We start from the raw sequence: 11,068 nt of genomic DNA, 5'->3' as shown, positions 1-11,068 counted from the left end.
AGATGATGATTCATAATTCCAAGATTGGAATTTGACCATGAGAGAAAAGGAGGAAATGAAAGAATAAATTGTAAAAATGAAATTTTAGGTCTCAAAATTAGGTTTCTTAGGTTCAGAGTTTCAATTTACATAGGTTTCTTAGGTTCAGAGTTTCAATTTACACTCAAGTGTTAGCTGCCGCTGGGGTGCATTCCAAGGGCTTAAATAAACATTTCAAAGGCACAAAAGACCCAAGATAGAGGCAATAAAATACCTGAGTAAACGGAAGTCACTTGAAAGGAATTCTCCCAGGAGCAAGATACAGATGTAAATTAGGATAATTGGGATGGGGGCTAGATGGAAACCAGGCTTGGGAACGGATGTTTGAGATATCCAATCATATGTAACCGCGCCAAACTTTCCCGCTCTCCCCAACCCCTACCCATAAATATCCCAAGTTTCCTGGGCTAGAGCGTCGGAATCCCTATCTCCTGCGTGAGATATATTCCGGCCCGAGGGCCCTCGTCATTAAACCTCCTCTGCAATTGCATCAAGAAGGTTTCTCGTGTGTCCTTGGGTTCGTACAGGTCCGGACTTGGGTGAGAGTCCCCTTTTGGGGTCTTACACACCACATGGGAGTGCATCCTCCACTCTCCTCCTGTATCTGTCAGGTCCACTTTCGTATTTCTGTTAGGAAAGATGTCTCCGCTCGTCTCCTTGGTCTGGTCTTCCTATAAGGAATCACCACCTCATGGCTGGTTTCTGAACAGCCCCCGTTTCTCTCTTTTAGTCTTGTTCACTTCTAAACCACATCACACCCCGCTGAAGATGTGTTGCTTTAGATCAGGCTCCTCCCCTGGAGAAGGTTAAACAGTTTAGGCTCTGGGGGTCAACCCTCGTGCCTGACAAGCTTCAGTGCAGCCATATCTTGCTCTGTCCCTTCCTTTCTCCCTCAGTGGGGTTTCTACTTTGTCCCAGGGTCCCATAGCAGTTTTATTTTATGCCTAATATCTTGGGACTTTTAACTAACCCACTCCACTATTTCTCAGATTAAGACAAGAGACCATGAAAACATGGGCCGGATAAAGTGGTTAAGCCCTTGCTCTACCTCACATTGTTGTCTAGGACTGGAGTTTCCTTCCCAGGCCATCATCCCCAGGGCAGGTTAGGCACAAGAAAAAGAATGGACTACCAGGGGAAAGGGCAGGGGGAGGTATTAAAAGCCTCATGGCTGGGAGCCCAGGGAGGTCTGGCTCAGGAAAGGACAACTCTGGGGTCCAACTCTCCATCACCTCCCCCACTCCCACCCCTCCACCCCTCCCACCCCACCCGCTTTCTTCTCTGCATTCGACTTTCTTCTTCTTCTTGCTCAGCAGCAGTTTCTTTTCTCTGCTTACTCAGGGCAGGCAGGCGCCAGGGTCTCTGTGAACCTTGTGAAGCCCTGCCCGCTGCCCCATAACAGCTACAACTTCTCAGAAGGAGTGATGATGGTCACACTCATCTCTGAACCAAGCCAGTCTAGACTGCGAACTCTCCCAGACTCCCAGCTTTGACTAGAGAGGGGGGTGAGAGTGGGGTGAGAGTGGGGATGGGGTAGGTATCCTGCCCTCTTATCAAGGGCGGAGGTAGGTCACCTTCAAAGAACCCAAATAATGGGGTTCCCCATTTGCTGGTAGTAGGGGGATGGGGTTTTAACCTGCTTCTTAGGAGGCACAATTCGACTCAGCAGTAGCTGTAGGCAGAGCCTCTCCTGGGCTTCCTGGGGTGCCCCAGGGAGCCTCCCTGCCAGCCCTGCAGGTGTGGCCAGGGAAGTAGAAGAAAGGTATCAAATTCAGACTAAGGCTGCGACTGCAAGCAGAGGGAGCTAGTACATTCCAAGCAAATAATAAGCCACTATTTTCCAGGCTGGTAACATAACCTTGCTGTTTTGTAAGAGTTCGAAGAAAAGACTATAACAAAGCTGGACCCTGAGTGAAAAAAGGTAATTTAAAAGGAAGGGCTTGGCTGCTCCTAAGGATGGTGGGGGAGGAAGTTCGTTGTAGATACTAGGGAGAGCTGAGCCAGAGGCAGGGCCAGAGGGAACATGACCCTGAGCTGAGCCATGTGAGAAGAGAGAGAGGAGAAGAGAGGGAAGAACCAGGAGACCAAGAGGCCAGGAGGGTAAAGGATAGAAAAAAAGGACCAGGTAATAAAAATGGCTGGGTTATATAGGGAAGGGTAACACAGCCCCTGAGCTGGAGAAGTTTAGGGTAGGGGGGTGGGTATGTCAGTCATACTCTGTAGACTGAGGGATGCTGAGAGAAACCTGGTGGCCAGGTCAACTGTGATATGTTAAATAGGCACCTAAGTTAGCCATTTGTCCTGGGTTTGAGACCTAACAGTCCCTAGCCCTGATAGCTTCTGTTAACCAGGCCCAGGGATAATAGTTACAGTGTAGTGATCATGTCTGGAGATTGTGGGAATGCCCCCCCCCCACACACACACAGTTTATTTGATCCTTATAACAACAATCTGCTTTATTAGTAAAGAGAGATTTTGCTGCTGTTGTTGTTGTTGTTACATGTCTCAGACTGTGTTTCAGTTTCCTTGTGAACAAAAGTGTCAGTGATATCTACTTAGAGGTAGCTGCATGAGTTAAATGCTCCAACAGCAGAGAGGCACAGAGACACCAAACGCTCCACAAGGCTGGTTTGCATGGCTCAGAGGAGGCACCTCTCCTGTCCCGACCCCTCTCTGTCACTCCACAAGAGGATCACATACTGCCATTTTCTTTAAACTGTGTTCTCATTGGCTTTATTTCCTGTCAAAGCTATTTTGTCGTTTATTAAACTTAGAATGATATAAAAAACACATTTTAAAATAAAATAACATCCTGTTCTTTAGTTATATCTCTAATATGTGAAAGATATGGAATTCAACCCTTACCAAATGAAGAAGGAGAATGCATAAATCCACATGTACACCTTGTATAATTATAAGACCTGAAAGGAGCCTCCTTACCAGTCCCTGTATTGGGCCCTTTGTGTTTCCTCTCCCTTCCGTCTACTTCCCTGTCAGTTTTTGGAAACACCCCTTCTCACACCCTCACAGACCTCCGGAACATCCTAGGCTCTCCAGAGGATACTGGGGAGATGAAGAACCAGGCAAATGTGATTTAATAGAAGGTATCTCTTTCAGGAGCAATGTGGGGGAAATTGGAGAGGTACGGAGAACACCATCCAGTGTGCTCTGGAACACAGAGGTAGCCACACCAGAGTCAGTCACACTGAGGGTTGGAGGAGGAGATGAAGAAGCAAATAGTCACCAATTGCTAGAAGCTTCCTCTTCCCTCCCCTGCATGGCAGTTCCTGGGTACCCTCGTGGTCTAAGAGCAGACCATCCCAACGAAGGGGCTGCCTGCTAGGAGTGAGGGCCTAGTCTGCAGCACAGAGAGAAAGGTGCCTGCTGCAGCGGGGTGCTGGTGAGCCCTGGGGTTCTGACTCCTGACTCTATCCCTCAACAGTAGTGTAAAGTTCTACAGATGAGGGGCAGGAGAGTCTGGGACCCATCAGAAGACCTTCTGTGAAGGAAGTACACATGCCTTTTGACTGTTCACACGCCCACACTGTTTCTCCTGGCAGAGCTTTGATTTGGTTCACACTAAACAGTATCTGCTTTTCTTTTTAAATTTATTTTAGCAAATTTAGAGAGGAGGAGATGATAAGGGTGGATGTGGGAGGAGACCCCCACAGAGCTATAAGCTTAGTCCTTAATTTTATCTTCTTGATTTCTTATATAAAACCAGGGGCTGAAGGAACGGCTTTTAATGATGATTAAGCCCACATCCCAGGCCCACGGGCCTGCAGTCCACCGCCCTCCTCGGAAGATCCCAATTCACTGTCCACTGTCTGCCAGCCGCTGCCATGGCCTCGGACTCCACCATATATTTCTTTTTTTTTTTTTTTCCCTTCCTTACTCTTCTTTCTTCTGCCTATAGTTGACCTGGATTTCTCTGTTACCTTCTTTTCTTTCAAAGCCATGGGCTAACAGCAGCCAGGAGATGCTTCAAGCAGCAAGGTGAACACCCCTAGCTCAATCATATGGGGCACCAAGGTTTTATTTGAGCTGAGGAAAGATTTTCATGGTAGGAATGAAGAGCTGTGCACACTGATGCAAGCCGGAGGAGAGATGGCCGCTGTCTCGGGGATGGCAGAGGGTCACTTCAGGACAGAAGACATCCTTCAGTTAGGAAGGTGAGGTTCTGTCCAGTGAAATCCAGAGTGGTGTTTGACAAGGAGGTAGCTGTGAGTGGCAGGACCTGTGACAGGCAACTGAGGTGCTCACTCTCTGTGCCTCTTGGCAGAAAGGCAGTGTGCCTCCTAATGGAGACTGATGAAGCTGGAGCTCTGGAGATAATGAGCTGAAACTGGATTCCTTTCTGAACTGAAAGTTGGGGCTGGAGGTAATGAATGCAGTTGTCTCTGTTGTGCCTAGTAGCTCCACCGTGCAAGGGGCTTGGTGAAATGAGGCCTTCCTTGTAAAACAACAGATTGTAAGAGGAAGCTATGCTTAAATTGCTGTTCAGCTAAGCTAAGAAAAGTCAGGCAATGGCCTCCCAACCCAACAGATTAATCCTGCAAGCTGAGTGCTCAGAAATTGCTAAGAAGATTTCTCAGGTCTTCCAGAAACCGAAGACTGTTTTTCCAAGGTTATTTCTCTGGTTAGAGGAACACCACCAAGTCAGAGGCAAACACGAGGCACTATTAGAACTTCAGGTGTGAAGTTCTATATTTCACTTATGAAATGTAGATATATTTTCCAGGGTTGGAGGTTGGGTGTCAACTAAATAGCCCATTAAAGAAGGATCTGTAGGCATGTGTATCTTCTGACAAGGAAAGGTTCCAAGTCTAAGGATTCTGGGTTCCTAGTGTGACCTCTAGTACCACTGTATGCAGAAAAGATGTGGCCTGGATTCCTTTAAAAGGATATTGTATTTATTTTTTAAAACTCAATGAAATACCTGTTAGAGCATTTGATATTTGTATAGTTGGTCACTAAATTGTTGGCTTTTGCCCCTCATGCCTCCCAATAGTATGTAACATCTGTGATTTACAAACTTTTGTGTTAGTTGAATGTAAATTTGTAGTTTCAGGGTGATTGAAACACCCTACATCTATAAATTACTTCTGACATAAAGAATTGTATTACATAGGATCTCAGTTCTCACAGCATCTTGGTGAGCGGGTGTTGTCGTCTCTATTTTCCAGATGAGGAGACTAAGACCCACAGGAATGAAAGGATGTGTTTAGCCTTCTGCTGCTTCCTGGGACGCGTTTAGAAGCCAGTTCTCCTGGCTGCAAATCTCATTTTCTCTATTCTGGGCTTGTTAATTAGATTACTTCCTTCATGGAATAAATACTCATTCTGCCTGCATGATTCTCTGTGTTCATGTATACATATGTGAGTAAATATTAATTTTTATTTACCAAATTAAGTTTAGGTAGGTTATACTTAGTGTCAGCCAACATTGAATAACATCTAGCTAACACTAAAATAAGGAGTAATGTCCCCATATTGTAAGAAAACAAGAGGACAAGTGACTTGGTGAAGGTTGGTGTCAGCGTCTTGCTAGGCTTAGAGGTCACACTCATGTTTTGCATCTGTGGCTTTGGAAGGCTGGTCATAGCATCTCCCACAAGAACATTTCCAGAAGAAGCATTTATATATGAGCTTCCATAAAGCCCAGGGGCAGATCCAAGTTATACAGTTTAGAAGACAAATTTTAAGTAAAGAAAAAGAATACAAAATGAAGGCACTGGAAGCTTCATTAGCTTCATGGTAAATCCACTTCTGTCAGTGCCTGGCAGGAACATGCTGGTGCTTGTATCCAGTCTGTCACCAGAGAGCTGATAGCTGTCCGTGGCAACATGCCCTGAAGAGGTGGGTGAATCCCAGTTGTGGATATTGAGAGTAGGTCATTATTTTAAATGCACTCAAGCCTCTAATGTCAGATAAACTCCTTTCAGATAACAAAATGATTCAAATCTGTAATTGAAGAACTTCTTGTAACAGGCCTTGAGCAAGTTACCAAGGAATAATATCTGTTGACCTGAATTTCAGACATAAATTCTGGAAGCACCAGCTAGTGACCCTTGTGTTAGTCCCAGCAAACTTACTTCCTTTCTGACCACCAAACACATAGCTCACTGAATTGTAGGAGGACATATACAGTAACATGGGTTGGCTAAAAAGAGATCATCACAAATTAGGTTAATTTCTATTGTTTTTATTGAAATAATAAACCCAAATGTTGGGAGAATACTTCAGGCTTTAGGAAGGTGTTCACTTCAGCAGATTCTTTAATGATATTTTCATAGGCCAGTTGGGGAAATGTGTTTTGAATTATGGAATTATTAAATAGATTTGTTTGTTTCACTGATAGAGAGAGATAAGCAGATGTTGAAGTAGGAAGTTAGAAGTCTTGCCTGTTTCCTTTCAGCTCTTGGTTGGGTACGATGGAGATACAGGGATGAGTAAGAGAGGGCTCCTGCCTTCAACAGCTTAGCAAGAAAGGGATTTACAATCATCTAGTTGTGGCTTTAATAGAGAAGCCCACACTGCGGCTAAGAATATGGGATGGAGGTTCAGGGGTTAAGAGCATGTGCTGCTCTTGCAGAAGATCCAAGTTAAGTTCCCAGTATCTAGTTTAGGAGGCTCACAACCACCTCTAACTCCAGCTTCAGGGCATCAAACACCCTCTTCTGTTTGCCATGGGCACCTGTCATGTATGTGCTACTCTTACATGCATGCAGGCAAAACACTCATACACATAAAGTAAAATAAACCCTTTTATTTATTTATTTATTTATTTTAATAATAAATAATGTGGGATGTGGAATGTGGGATGGCAGAATGGGAGGCACTGAGGTGAAAGGCAGGAAGTAGTCCTTCATGACAATTAGCTACCACCGGCTGTTATATAGACTCTCACCATGTATGAAGAAAAATTTCAAACAGCAGTAAGATCACTTCTGAGAAACATCACTGGAGATGATGGACCACATTTCCTCCAAATCCTGAGGTTCTGTGTTTGATTCTCAGTGGCTGGTTGTTCTCAGCATGGCCATATCTGCTTGGAGCTCTAAGAATACAACTTGACAGCCAGACTGTGGTGGAGCTGAATGACCGAGATGGGCAACACAGGAGATTTTATTTAAAAAACCACAGCCAGGGTTGAAGGAAGGAGCACAAGGACACTGTAATGCAGTCAGATTCCTGGGACCTTTAAACAGTCAAGAAATCACACATGAACTGGGCATGGTGGCACAAGCCAGTAGTTCCAACAGATTGGAGACTGAGGCAGGAGGATTTTAAATTCAAGGTTAGTCTGGACAACATAGAGACCCTGTCTCAAAAAGAAAATAAGCAAGATAACAGGTTGAGAAATCAAGGAAGCCTCGTGGTTTAACAAGTGACAGCAGGTAGAGACCCTCTGTTCAGGGGCTTTCGCTTCATGTCTGAGCTGTGCTTAGAATCTCCAGCTCCTCATCCCAAGGCTTCTCCAAGACACTGAAAAGACTGATTCTGCTTTTCTGAAGAGCTATGGGAGTTATTTATTAATGTTTATAAGAAAGGTTGCTGCAATGAGCCTCTGGGTTTGAAACCAACCTGTATGAGGGTACATCTTAAGTCTGGAAAGCCTAATAATGTCTATCATGTTTCCTGTGCAGAGCACGGATTAAGATGAAATATTTAGCCGTTGAGTCCTTTAAGTGCCTGGAAGCCATTCACACTGGACCTGGAGAAATCTATTAGAAAGACACATCTTCTTCCTCCACTGCAGAGCTAGCGGCTCACTGTGTACGGCTGAGTGTGGCAAGAGAGTTCTATTGGGTCTATCGCTCGCAAGTGTCCTGGCCTAAATTCTGCCTGGGAATCTCTCCTCTACCCCCAAAGTCGCTGTAACAAGATCACCACACACCCTCAAAATTCTTTCTAAATGCAACTCCCTAGAGACTCACCCTTTCTCAGACTGGCACCCTTTTTTTTGAGGACAAAAACTGGGCATGTGGTGTGAGCAAAGCCCTTTTCATTAGGCCAGCTCCTAATTGCGCACAGCCTTCCCCAGTGTTCCCAGCGTCAAAGCCCAGCAAGCACAATTAACTCATGTCAAGAGGGCTGTGGATAAAGCTGGCCATTTAATGTGGTTGAATATCACAGCCAGGGCCTTCCTGTTTCTAAACCCATCAATAGTTAGTGAGGCCCTGAGTGCGTCTCATAGCCTTTCGCCATCTCCATGAAAGAGAAAGGAGAGTTTGAGATCTGTACTCTGAGAGCTTTAATGTAAGATGCTAACAGGTGACCACTCACTGCGTTGCGCTCAGGAGGCCTCCCTGTTCCCTGGTCTCCATGTGACTAGAGAAGTCTCTAGTTACAAAACATTATCTATCCTCCTATATGAATAGACTCCACACTTCAATTCCTTCAGAAACTTACAAGTATTTGTTGAATTTAACCATCCATTTTTGCACTCTGGCAGTTCATGTTTTATTTGTAAAACCAGTTGTGTTCTTTAAATTTTAATGAAACAATATTAAATAAATAACCCAGAAGCAGCATAATAAAACACCAGCACATCCAAGCTGTGACTCTTAGTTCAGGAAAATGAGTGTTCTATAAATCCTGCCTTCTTTCTATTTGGGGAATGTACTGCCCAGATTATTGCACATGTGAAGACCCAGCTGGGCTGGGCCTCAGCCCTTTGGCTCTCACTAATAGGAAGGGAGTGAGTACAGATTTGTATAGAGACAGCCTCTTCGTTTTATTCATAATAGCTTGGCAGTCAGATTGTTCCCACATTTTGGCTGAAAAGGAAATGCTATGAATAGCGATGGTGTACAAGGAACCAGTGGCCAGGAGGAGTGTGCTGTAAGGGAGCATCTAGTCCTTTCCTCTCTCCTCCCTCTTCCTCCCCACCCTCCACTTGTAAGCAACACAACCCCAACATCTCAGGCGGTTCAGCATGAACTCTACAGAGGTCTTACAGAAAATGGATCCCCAGGCTTTCACTATGGTCTCATCTAGCAAGTGAACAGGTCTTCCTGGGGTACACTTGGCTAATTCGCCTCACCCCATCTCCATTCCATACTCATGCTTGTGGGTCTAGCTGACTTGCTTTCCCTAATGACCTCCAATAAGGAAGATATGACCTTAAGTTATATACCATTTATATGGATAAATAGGTATATCTGGGTAATTGGTGTACACAGACAATTGCATTACCATTTAATAACTATTTACAGCATAAAAATAAGTCTTAAGTAGATGGAGAAAAATTAAGGTGAAATTTCTACCAAATGATCAAGCCATGCTAAAACTCTTCTAGCTATTTTAAGACACTCTTTTCTTATTTTAAGAAATACTAATTCAGAGAAACCTTCCATTATGTCCCAACTATGTTAGGTGCCTTCATTATGGTCTCTCGTAGCATGTTATCTGTCCCCTAGCATGGCACCCTCCGGCCATCCTGGACTGGAACTGCTTGTTAAACTGTCTATCTCATTTCCACAAACCTAAGGGCTTCCTCTGACTGGTTTTTTTTTTTTTTTTTTCAAATTCTGATGACTGATGCAGACCACAGCATACAACTGACAGTCAATAGGCATCTGTTGTTTAGGTGAATGACAATTCAGGATCACCCTTGACTTATGAATTATTAAGTATGAATTATTAACCTTTCCTGCCTCTATGCTATTCTCTGTCCTGATTCTCTGGGGGCCATGCAAAGGAGAACCCAGATCTCTGATTCCTTGCATGTCAGCTTGTCAAAGGAAACCATTAGAAACTCATTGAGTGCCAGATTCAGCCAGAGGAGGGGATCCTGGAAGCCTAAGAGGACTGAGGAGGTCATAGGTGATCCTGAAGAAGAAACTGAGTAGGAAGAGTGAGAAGGCCTTGCAGGGACAAGGAATAAGAAGTGAAGCCAGAGATGAGTCCAGTATAAGGAGGAGGAGGAGGAGGAGGAGGAAAAGGAAGAAGAGGAGGAAGAAGAAGAGGAAGAGGAGGAGGAGAAGGAGGAGAAGGGGGAGGGGGAGGAGGATGGAGGAACTGTAGGTGGAGAATCCAGAACCCCCACCCTAGCCCCCCATGAGTGTGAGAAGCTGGGCTGGGTTATTTGGACAATTTTGGAAACCAAAGAGGTCTGAGCTTCAGATACTACCTAGCAGGACATCAGTATAGAGCTTTGAATAAGAGAGCTTACTGCTTTTTTGAAGGCAGTTTAGGAAGAGGGAAGACTGGAAAGGAGATAGATGACTGTCCTGAGAATGGCTCATTGTGGTTATTGTAAGCATCTCATAATGAGATAGGGCATGACCTAGGCTAAGGAATGAATGAATGCAGAGAAAAGGTAAAGCTGGAACACATTTTGAAGAAGTGGCAGACTAGTCTCTGCTAGAGATCCATTTTAAAAGCCCAAGCTGCAAGTTCCCTCCCTGCAAGTTCCAGGGAACCTGGGGCTACAATGGGGATGGCAGGCGAGGCAGATGTCTTGATGATATAGGTCTTCCTGCTATGGGACTAGAGAAATGGCTTAGCGGTTAAGAGCACTGTCTGCTCTTCTAGAGGCCCTGAGTGCAATCCCCAGCAGCCACATGGTGGCTCACAACCACCTATAGTATGATCTGATGCCTTCTTCTGGCATGCAGCCCTACATGCAGATAAAGTGAGCTCTTGTATACATAAAATAAATACATTTTTTTAAAAAAAGATCTTTCTGCTGTTCCAATTCCCTTGTCTTCCCTAAGACTGTGTTCCTCTGGACTTTCTGCTCAGTCCCCAAGCAGCTGCTTCTCCAGTACTTGAGCCACCTGCTCATTTTGGTACCAGCGTTATGTTCCAGGTAGGCAGCAGCTATAGTTTGGACTGAGATATCCTTCAAGCTCGGGTCTCCAAGGACTGCCTCCTAGATGATGGACTGATCCATTGATTGGCTCATAGGTGAATGGGCTATAGGAATTAGGCTTAGTTGAAGGGAATAGATCACTGTGAGTACAGTGCACTTTCAAGGTTATTTCTTGTCCCTGGGCCCGGCCTGCTACCCTCTCTCCTT

At 44.9% G+C, this 11,068-nt stretch overlaps 1 long non-coding RNA gene across 3 annotated transcripts; it reads left to right on the top strand.

The window, feature by feature from the left end:
* Positions 1–1,786: 1,786 nt before the first annotated feature.
* LOC143443850 (uncharacterized) lies at positions 1,787–5,391 on the top strand. 3 transcript variants are annotated; one of them, XR_013113163.1, is made up of 4 exons: positions 1,787–1,960; positions 3,995–4,211; positions 4,322–4,420; positions 5,226–5,391. It is a non-coding gene; the product is annotated as an uncharacterized LOC143443850 (long non-coding RNA). The 3 variants fall into 3 exon arrangements; XR_013113165.1 differs by having other exon boundaries at positions 1,788–1,960; positions 4,107–4,211; XR_013113164.1 differs by lacking the exon at positions 1,787–1,960 and adding an exon at positions 1,980–2,164.
* Positions 5,392–11,068: the final 5,677 nt, after the last annotated feature.

The sequence above is a fragment of the Arvicanthis niloticus genome, chromosome 11 (genome assembly GCF_011762505.2).
Source record: "Arvicanthis niloticus isolate mArvNil1 chromosome 11, mArvNil1.pat.X, whole genome shotgun sequence".
Classification (NCBI taxonomy): domain Eukaryota; kingdom Metazoa; phylum Chordata; class Mammalia; order Rodentia; family Muridae; genus Arvicanthis; species Arvicanthis niloticus.
This window is presented reverse-complemented; position numbering and strand designations above follow the sequence as displayed.